The 10,892-nt window shown below is 35.6% G+C and overlaps 1 pseudogene; it reads right to left on the reverse strand.

Moving 5' to 3' along the window:
- Positions 1 to 4,475: 4,475 nt before the first annotated feature.
- Positions 4,476 to 9,632, reverse strand: LOC120077692 (protein PUTATIVE RECOMBINATION INITIATION DEFECT 1-like; annotated as a pseudogene).
- Between the last annotated feature and the right edge of the window lie 1,260 nt (positions 9,633 to 10,892).

A 10,892-nucleotide genomic window follows, 5' to 3' on the forward strand; every position in this document is an offset into this window, starting at 1 on the left:
ATTATGGCTATGTAAAGGGACCGGCTTCCCGGAAAGGTTAATGCTTGCACGAGATTCTACAACCGAAACTACTGGTAGTCCGTGAACCGCCAACCATCGTACTGTAAAAATAGGATAAATTTTATCGAGAGTCATTTGGTCCTCCTAAAAAGATCTACTAAATTCATCGAGTTGTTCCAAAGAATCAAAACGGCCAGTTATTAATGGAATTCCTTGTCGGCTCTCTTCGATGCTAGCAACCGCGTTTGACCCTTTTCCGCGCTTCTTTCAATTTCCTTACATTCTAGCTGAAAGAGAGACAAGATGTTTTTAGTGGTGTTGGAGGGGCTTGTTTTCTGGCAAATATTTTGATTAGTTGCGGCTAGTTGACTTTTCCTTCCTTTCGTACCCCACGGAGCGAGAAGCCCAGGGCGAAGAATGGAGAGTTTATTAAAAATCCACACTCAACTCACTACGTTTGCTGCCTATGATAATTATGAGATGATATCCTTCCGAATGGGATAAGATAATTCGTACTATTATTTAGTATTTTCTTTGATTTCATTTCAGAAATAATTTGAAAATAAAACAGCAAGTACAAAAATGAGTAAAAACCCCCAGTAAAGACTGGTACGAATCAATTCAACATTTTGTTCGTTTGGATTTGATTGTGTCATAACTCTCTCATTCGGATTAGGTTTATTGTTGGATGAATTGCATTGCTGATATTGACCCTAAAAAAGAAATGGTAGGTACAGCTAGTCATGACAGGGGTGTTAGAGACATTTTTTACGCTCGAGGTTGTAGGATGTTAGTTCGACTCGACTCATTTATTTCTCGATTTCCTACCACGCTTCTTCTTAGCTTCATGTTCATTCAATTCCAAAACAATTTCGTTCAATTCCGATCATTCGCTGATTTCAATTCATTTTCTTCTTGAGTTCGTTGACCGCGTAAGGGCAATCCATCTTGATGATGAATTCCACGATAACAAGAAATCGAAATGAATCGTTCCTCAAAAAGTAGCATTCGTAGAAACAAACGCTCTGTTTTCCGTCGGATCATAAAAATAACCCCCTTGTGTACCTTTAGGGTTGCCTACAAAGAGGCGGCGTCAGTTTGTTGGAATGCTCTAGATGCCGTCATGGAAACAAAGGTACCCTGTGGACAAGGAAAATAGGCACGCCACGAAACGGTCCAAGGTAGACTCTTGAAAGGCAATGGAAAGGCGTGACAGATTTCATTTATTCGGACTCCATTAAGTAAGTAATAATAAACCAAGACTAACTCAGTATCTTCACAGAACCATCCTTGAAGCTGAACCAAGTTCTTGTGCCGTAAACAACCCACCATTGTTTCAAACTCTGTGGTTCAAGGATTGTGCACGCAATCAATTCCATTTGCCCTCTCAAACCTTTTAATAGCCACTTCTCCACCAGATGGAAGAAACCCAAAGGTCTTAAATTGCCATTTCGGGAGTTTGAACACCATCCCATTTTAATCAAAAAGAAAACCCGGTCAATCCCAACACCAACTACTAGTTAAGAGAGGACCCTTTTGCTCAATCTCTGACTCTACCTACATGCACGTGGTCATACTAAGTACCGTCATACCTTAGGTACTTCTGCTTAGATACCTTCTCAAACATCCTTCAGTATCTGGTTGGTTTGGTACCTTCTCAAATGTCCTTCAGTACCAATAGATACCTTCTCAAATGTCCTTCAGTATCTAGTTGGGCAGATACCTTCTCAAAGGTCCTTCGGTATCGCGTTTAAGTAAAACTAGTCATAAATGACTTTCTCTTTAAAGCATGTAAAGTATAACACATATAAAAATATGGTTTTAAAGGTGAGTATATTTAACACATAAATCGCTTTTCAACAATTTTTCACACATGCATGTGTTTAAAACATAATCCATGATTTTCTTGGAAATTACTTTGTAAAACTTGCTGGCATGAGAATAATCTTTTAAAACATGCTTTCTATAACACGTTGTAATCAAACATTCTAAGCAAATGTTTTAGTCAAAACGTTTTAGCCAATCACCTTGATTGCTTAGGAGTTTTTCACTCTAATAGCTCCCTTTTCTACTTCGGGCTCCCTTTTCACCCCTAGAATTCAGATTCAACTTACAGCTCAAATTACTCACAGTTCTAAATCTTATTTTGAAATACTTCCTTCTACAAAAATATTCTAAAATGTCTCAGGAAGTTGTATAAACGTTATACTATTTGTAATAAAATGAGTTTAGTCAAACAATTGTTGTTTACATCTTTGGCTTAAATTTTTATGAGATTAAAGAGGTTCAGATAGGCAGTAGGTATCACAAAATTGTGGTATTTGCAGTCCTTAACGCACGCCTCCCCTCGGGCTCAGAAGGCGGGCTCAGGGCGGGGTGTAATAGCTACATCTCAATGTTGTGCACCAATTTCTCAAAGATTGTGGTAGGTAATGACTTCGTAAATAAGTCTGTCCGATTATCCTTCGAACAAATTTGTTATACAATGATGTCACCATTTCTTTCAAGATCATAAGTGTAGAAAAACTTTGGTGAAATACGTCTTGTTCTATCTCCTTTAATGTATCATCCTTTGATTTGGATTATGCAAGCCGTGTTGTCTTCGTATAATATTGTTGGAATATTTTTATTAAAAGATAAACCACATGTTCCACGAATGTATTGAGTCATTGATCTAAATGCCATACATTTAATCATAGTCCCACAAAGCATGCTCCTCATGAACACCATATCCTAAAAGCATTGCTTTCGAACCTCTAGAAGAGAGGCTTCTGTCCTTTGCTATTACCTTCGACCATGGAGATTGGTACAAAAACCATTTTTGGATCGTTTTTAAATTTCTCTGAGAAGCTTCAAGATCCTATGAAATTTTCAAGGCACTCCTTGTCTCTAGATTCTAGATTTAAATATTTTTTGGCTTATCTTAGTTTTATTTGTATTTTATTTAGTTCTATTGCCAAAAAAAATATAAGGATTAAATGTGTTATTTATAAAGGAAATTTTCACAGAAAGAAAAAATGTCAAACAATTTACAGAAATAAAAAAAAAACACTTATAGACATTGATAGACTTCTATCAGCGTCTATCACATGATATCAATGATAGATTTCTATTAGTTTCTATCACTAATAGATACTGATAAACTTCTATCAGCCTCTATCAAAGAATATTAAATTTTATTATTTTGTGTAAATAGTTTCCCTTATTTTTCTATTTTTGAAAATCTCTCTATTTATAACCTAAATTTCACTATACAAAGTCCTAAGAATCCCATATACGTACATAACTGGTTGAATTGGTTTGGTGCTCGATCTTCTGTTCGGTTCCAGGAAACTATAGAATGAACCGAGAATCTACTTTCAACTGTCATATTGTTTTGGAAGGAAACCTTATATTCTATTATGATATTCCAAAATTATGTTTTAACGAGGCTTTGCATTATTCTTCTGCTAGGAAAAGTTGATAGAAATAAGGTTCCGATACGATATCAAACTTCTTTTTTCAAATAACCATCTATGTCTTCATGGCTCTTGTGGGGGATAACTATAGGGGTTGATTATTGGATAGCATTTTAAGATCTTTATAAGGGCTTGGATTGGATCTATGTTCTTTTGCAAGTTTTAGTGCCCGTGACCAATGAAATTTTGAAACTTTGTGCATCTATTTGGTGTGTGGAAGATAGAAAGATCTCAGATCAATGAGAGTAATTATGAGAAGGTAATATTTCTATTGCATCAAGATGGTCTTATGAATGATGTTGTTTCAGCATTTCAGGATTTGAAAAGTATATGCCTTTGCCCATCTTACAATTCTCTCATCCATGGTTTTGGTGCAAGAGCTAAGTTTGAAAATGTTATATTTTTCATCAATGAGATGAAAGAAATCAACATGACAAAAAATATTACTTCAAGCTTATTTGAAAATGAAGAATTTAAGTGACTCAGAACACTGTTCTCTAAAATATGAGAAGACACCAAACCTGATATAGCAATCATTGGAATTCTATTAGATGAAAATGTCAAAAGATATGATGGAATCGGAAGTTTAGAGGCAGGGTCGGGGAGAAGGATAGACTTGCTTTCTAGAGCCGTGGAGATGAACACAGACTAGCTTGTTTTAGCTCCATTTGGAAAAGGGAAATTCCTAAAAAACTGCAAAAATAAAATTTTGACTAAAATCCCGATAAACTAGCTTATAACTGGAAAATAAAATTTGGACGCATGAAGAACTCATTAATCTAGTTTATGAAAAGCAGGGGTAATTGGACTGAAATCCAAATAACTAGCCTATATCTATATCAAAAAATTTTACTTTTTAAGGGATTTGACCATCCATCAACAACCGAGAGAAGATTTGCATGAAAACCTTACAGTGGGGAAATTTATATGTTCATAATTTGTTTTTGTGTTGTAAATTTGGTGAACTTTTTAATGGTTATTACCTCACTTGAACCAACAAAAATTGCAGTTGACAGTTTAACTGGTATCCTTCTCTGTTAAAGCCCTAAAAAACATCTCTATTTCCTTCAATAATCTTTTATTCTTCTGTGAATCTAATTGAATTAAGTGATTAAGATACTCACAAACTTCTCCCAGATCGTCATCCACGTTAGCAAACACATTCCAAATTTCTTTCTCTGTTTGAGTAGCCTCATCATTCTCATAGTAGATCTGCTTCCCGCAAGTCTGCATAGAAGAGCCCAAGCTTATATTAAACTTTCTAAATTGATAATTAAGTTAATAAATCAATTACTATTAAAATGAGTAGAAAGTATATTTGAATAGGCAAAATATGAACCGTAGGTTTCTTTTTATTTTTTTCTTTTCTTTTGGTTCAATAATGCATGGGGGTGGAAATTCAAACTTGACCATTTAGTGGAGGTTATAATGCATTAACCGATCTAGCGTTTCAAAATGAGTTGATATCTTTCCTACGATTTAAAAATCAATATGTTTAATCTTGGACGCCATAAACAATTAGTGTAAGTACTTAGAAGGTCGAAGAATTGGACAAATTTCGAGCTCTAGAAACATCATCTGAAGAGCCAAATTTAGGTTGGAAGTGTGGTCAGCCAGCATGAATCCGGAGTTCAATAGCTGTCGGAAAAGAGACACCATCTCCGGGCTCAAATTATTGGTTGTGACATTATCGATTATTCCAGAAATGCATGCTTCATTGAATATTGACCGCATCCAGCCAATCCTTCTGCAACTTCAACAATGCCACTGCTACGTAAATCGCAGGTCAGTTTCCAGCAAATGCATTTGAAGCCAAACATGGACGAGAGATGGAAGCTGCCAATTCTTCAACGATAATCCTACACCACTTGTTCTTTACAATAACCCTCATCTCCTGCATATCCATTTCTTTCCATCCTAAAACCATTGATAAACACAGGCTACAGTTTGTAGCAACACGATGGTCACAGTATACAACCAAGCCTTCCAATGTAGCAATCATTGACGTAAGGTAATTTGTGGTACATCTGAGCTCCGCCTGTTTGCTAATTCTCTGATCTGAAAGCTGAGTGAACAACTCGAACAGGAAATATGAAGCCACGAGTTTAACCGAAGTAGATCCAAAATGCAAGAGCCTACACAAATCATGGCAGGAAATGCAAATGAAAGAGAGCTGAGTTCCATTGGATTGACCAAGGTTGTTTTGCCAATCGCCAGCCCCGGGCAGAACAGCCTGACGACTGAAAAAAAAAAGTGAGAAATACGAAGAACTGAGTTGGATCTTTAACTTTAACCAAAAACCAGCAAACTTATATCTGAAAAATGGTTGCATTTGGTTGGGACACTAACCTTCTCATCGAAAAGTAAACAAGGAAAATGACTAGAATTTTAGTTTTTCCCATGTTCGTTCCCTCATGATCATCAATTAAAGCAGGTCCTTTTGAGCAAGCTTCATGCAATACAGACTTGGTTGCAGTTGCCACGGAAGTGTGGAAAAAAGTACGGATTTTGAAGCTTCAGTGAGTCTTCCATTTGTTGAGTGATGCAGAATCAAGGATAAAATAGCAACAACTAACAGATTTTCAGGAGTCCACCTATCCGTTACATCAGTTGGAGAAATCCAGTCAAGCAGCTTCCAACGAAAAAGGAGAATTTTACCATGATTGCTTAAAACTATGACTAAGCAAAAACGATTGACACTATACCATCTATAAGAACACTGAATGTTGGTCACCTTCGCAGTCACCGCAAGCCTAGCTGCATCGTCGGAAAGCATTCCAGAATTCCCTAATTTCAAAACGCTGAAAACCAACAGTAAGATAGCTTTAAATGTCTGTTTAGAGTATGAATTTTTAGTATCATAAAAGAGGAGCTTTATTGCATTTCCTATGCCATGCACGTGTAATTGATCTGCAGAACTTGGAAAGATATTCACGATAGTTGACACAAAATTCACCACCGAAATGACATGATGTTCGACACCTTCCTCAACCAGTTGTTCCAACAAGCGAATTAGAATGATTCCCACATAATTTTCTCCTTCGGCAATTAATTCGGCAATTTCTTGTGCACCAATAAACTGATTGTGGATGGTGGTGGTACCAGTCCCATTTGGGCCAAGGATTTGGCATATTTTCAAAACCTGATAACATTATGGATTTCTGATTTTCTCTTGCTTAAACAACCATACTAGTGATGATCTATGAATCCTTGAAGAATGCATATCCCATTCACTTTCAGTCACCAATTGGAATGGTATTCTCTCGACTTCTGAATCATAGGAAGTGTGGCGACTAGCATCAGAAATAGACCTACAAAACCCATATATATTCACCACTTGTGTGACTATAAATGGGTCATAGTATCCACATAATAAGCCACTTTTGCTGACAAGTCTGGCAAAGAGGTATTCATGTGGTGAGTACATAAACAACAGATATAAGAAAGAAGAAACAAAAGTGTGTTACCTATCATCATGTAATGAACTTGCATATAGTAACAACAAAACAGCGAACGGACAAGAAGAAAGATCCGAGCCATTGGAGCTTTCCTGTCCGAGTAGAAACAGTAAATCAACTGGATCAGATGGCAAAAATGATACATGTTCTCTAATGCATTGTGGAATCATTTCCGAAGATGACATCCACCAGAGAACTAAGCATTAGATACACTCTCCATTTCATCTTTTCATAAGGAAATGAGCCTATATAAAAGAGAAACTCAACCAACAAGCAGATAAAAATGTGTTTGCAAAATCTATGGTCCTGATGTTAGGATTTTGGAGCAAAATCGAATGAAAAGTTTCCAATACCCCCAAAACAAGTTCCTCTTCAGTTGCATTGATAGTTGCTAAAAGCCAAGGTAGTAAATGTGTTGTACATACATCAAGTGCACAATTTTTCAATTCTTTGGTGATAGAGTCGTCCATGATAGTATTGACTTGACTATATATATAGAACTCCTTGAGAAGGTATAAAGAATGTAAAAGTTGACCTGGTTGTGTTTCGAACATACTGAGACAAAATAAAATTACATGTTCTAATACTTCTTGAATTGATGTTGCTAGATGTGGCACCCTATGAGATAGAGACTTCATATTCGTGACCAAGATTGCACAGGTTGTTGCAAATATGTCTGGATGTATGTCCATCTCCCCAGTCACATTCTTACGGAGCATACTCGTCAAAATAAGAAGTAGTTCTTCAATGTGAGATACAACCACTAGTCCAGAACACTGAGAAATGCATTTTAAAATGAGACCAAGTGTTTGGCTGTGAATTGGATGGAAAGGAACTTCAGCAACATGACGCAACACTAGAATTAGTGTTGCAAATCGGATTACAAGCCTTTGATTGAAGGGAAATTTAGCACTTGAAAGAAGATTAAGGGCCTGAAGACAAGCCCTTGCTAAGGGATCCTTACCTTCAGCAATGTGCAAAGGCATATGTTCTATTTTGAAAAAAGAATGTGTAGTTTTCATGTATTTAACAACACAAAAATAGCTAGATATCTATGACCTTGACTAGTTTTCATGTATTTACCAGCATAAAAATAGCTAGATATCTACGACCTTACTTGAACAGGAACTATTTTATAGGTTGTACATACATGTCCTTGAGTTCTTAAAAAAAATAGCTAGATATCTTTATCTCTAACAGATTATGATTGTTCAAGAATTTTCAAGACTACGATTGGGATTTGTTTCATAGGTTGTACATTTGTGTCCTTTCGATCTAAAAAAATAGCTAGATATCTTTATCTCTGATAGATTATGCTTGTTCAAGAATTTTCAAGACTACGATTGCTCACCTGAAAATTGTTATATCTCAAATACATAATCCACTATATTTTCTTCAACCAATAGTTGGTTTGGCTGGATGGAAGTGCCTTCTGAGGACAAATAGCAAATTATTAGCTCCAGAGTGTTAAGTTGGTGATCTTTGTCTGACGAAAGCAGAGGACCTTTGATAGCCTCAACAAACAAAATATTCAAAGGGAGTTTATCTGCTTCCTTCTCGTTAAACTTTGAATAGTATTCATGTTCACTCCCCTAGAGCCCTCTTTGAGCCAGATAAAAGAAGATGAGAAATGAGAAGCTTGGCTTCATCTATATGCAAATGCAAACATTGAAAAATACCACCCAAACTCGTGTACCACCAGCTACAAATTATAAACCAGAAAGAAGATTTAGCCATCATGTTCGGTCTATAAAACACAAAAAAAGTGGTTTTGAAGAAGTTGACAAACCTACATAATTCAATCAGACATCATCATTTTGAGTCTTCATGAGCGCCTCCAGAGATAGGAACAGAAGTTATGGGCAAAATGCAGAGAGAATATCATTTTCAGTGCTATAGTTAGATGCATATTGAATTGTGGACAATTTATATAGAACAAAGAGGATCTCTCCCCGTATCTCCTCGCTGCATATGAAGAGTAATTCAGAACTTGTCATAAAAAATGCATATGTGTAGTACAAAATAATTTGCTTCTTTCGAATTATTCAGTTTATCACCATGGTAATTCAAGGCCTGGCACGAAATTTGACACGAGGCCATCGTTGTTCTTAATTTGGCCATGGAAATTTGTTGTCCGATAGTTTAAAAGCATTCCATAACAATGAAGCTAAAAGGAACAAATGAAAAAAAAAAATCACACTCTTTTGACAACGAAATGTGCACGAATCTAGAACAGTAGAACAAACAAGATTACCATATACACCTGACAGTGGCTCCAAGACAACGCGCCAGAAGAAAGCCGATCCGAAACTCCGGCAATAAAGTGATCGCAAAGAGATCCATCACCGTTAACTTCAGTAACATCACAGAGGTGACGAACAAGATCAGTGACTTGGCGAGCAATGGCGTCATCGTCGAAGGAGCAGAGTACAACGACGAAGGGAGCGACAGTGAAGGGAGAATGGAAAGTGAGGAAGGTCTAGAGGAATGGAGGCTGAGAAAGAGCCTGGGAGAACTAGGAGTGTGCGTAAGAGACATGAACTGTGGGAGAGAGGGGATCAGAGATGAGATTGGAGAAGCAGAGAAGGCAAATGGTTCCTTCTTCCTTCATATGAAGGTAGAGCGATGATCGGTGGCCATGAGAGCATGATTTTGGAGGAATGGATTGATCGTCCTCTTCTTGCGCTGGTTCGAAGTCTGGATGACCGCACAACATCTCTCGGAGTAGGGTTTCAAAATTTTGTCCCTGTAACGGTCGAGTTTTGCACTATGTTTCTTGTTGTAATAAATAACAAACAAATCATACATGGAATTGGAAAATACTCTCTAGTCAAAGCTGGAAATGATATATATTTTTATTTTTTAAAATATTTACTTTAAAAAATGGTATGTAAAGAGTTGGGGATTATGTGCTTATGTGCACCTAATCATTGCTCTTTGAATTTTTCTCATGGCCGACATTGAATTCATATTCTATATTCTTCTTCTTTTTTACTAAAATAGAAAAAAAATCATATTCTCTCTAGTTGAATTCAAAATTAATATAGGTTAAATTGCAAAATTTTCTCCATAGTATGTGTTTAAAAACTTAGAATTTAGTCTCTTTGATTTGACAAAATCTCATGGATGTTTTCTATATTTGACAAAATCTTCCTAAATAGTCCCCATCGTAGGGACTAATTTTTTAGAGTTTTATCAAATTATAAACACTAAATTCTATTATAAATCATAAAGACAAAATTGACTAGATGGTGTGTTGGTAATCTTTTCGAAAGTACTTCAAATAAAAGCATGTAAGCATTTTAATTGCTCGAGTAGAAATTTTATTTTATATTGTAAAAGGTGATTTTGGTCATTTCAAAAGCTTTTTGAAATTCAAGTATAAGATGGGTGTTTGTTTGATCTTCAAAATTTCGAAATAGACCTTTTATGTCTCTAAAAAATCAGAAATTATTTAAGTATGAGTTTGGTGCGCAAACTCGAATTAATAAGTTGAGTTGGTAAAAATTTTATGTGAAGTTAAAAAATTTCTAGAGTTGAGTTTGGTTAGTAAGATTATATTTGGGGTACAAAGTTAAGTTATCAAGTCAGGAGTATCTAGTGTAGTTTTTTGTAACTTAAAAAAGTATAATTGTTAGCTATTTTTCTTTACTCAACATTTTGTTCAAACATTTGATTACACACCTACTTTCTTGAAATTTCAACACTCAATTGATATGTCAACTTAAAAACTTCACATATATTTTCTAATTTTCGGCTTGTAATAATTGTAGTTGCGATAGATAAAATAATCTTGTTTCATACAAACAACAAAATTATAATATATTTTTACATTAGTGAAATGTATACTCGAAATATGTACAAAAAAATAACTACGTCATTAAGAAGTTTAAAATTTGATATGACATCTTATGTCAAATTTTAGGTTAGTGTTTATTATGTATGTATATTAATTGATTTAAAGCATTTGTGTGTT

This window comes from Benincasa hispida, chromosome 1 (genome assembly GCF_027475165.1).
Source record: "Benincasa hispida cultivar pf3 chromosome 1, pf3_genome.v1.1, whole genome shotgun sequence".
Lineage (NCBI taxonomy): Eukaryota > Viridiplantae > Streptophyta > Magnoliopsida > Cucurbitales > Cucurbitaceae > Benincasa > Benincasa hispida.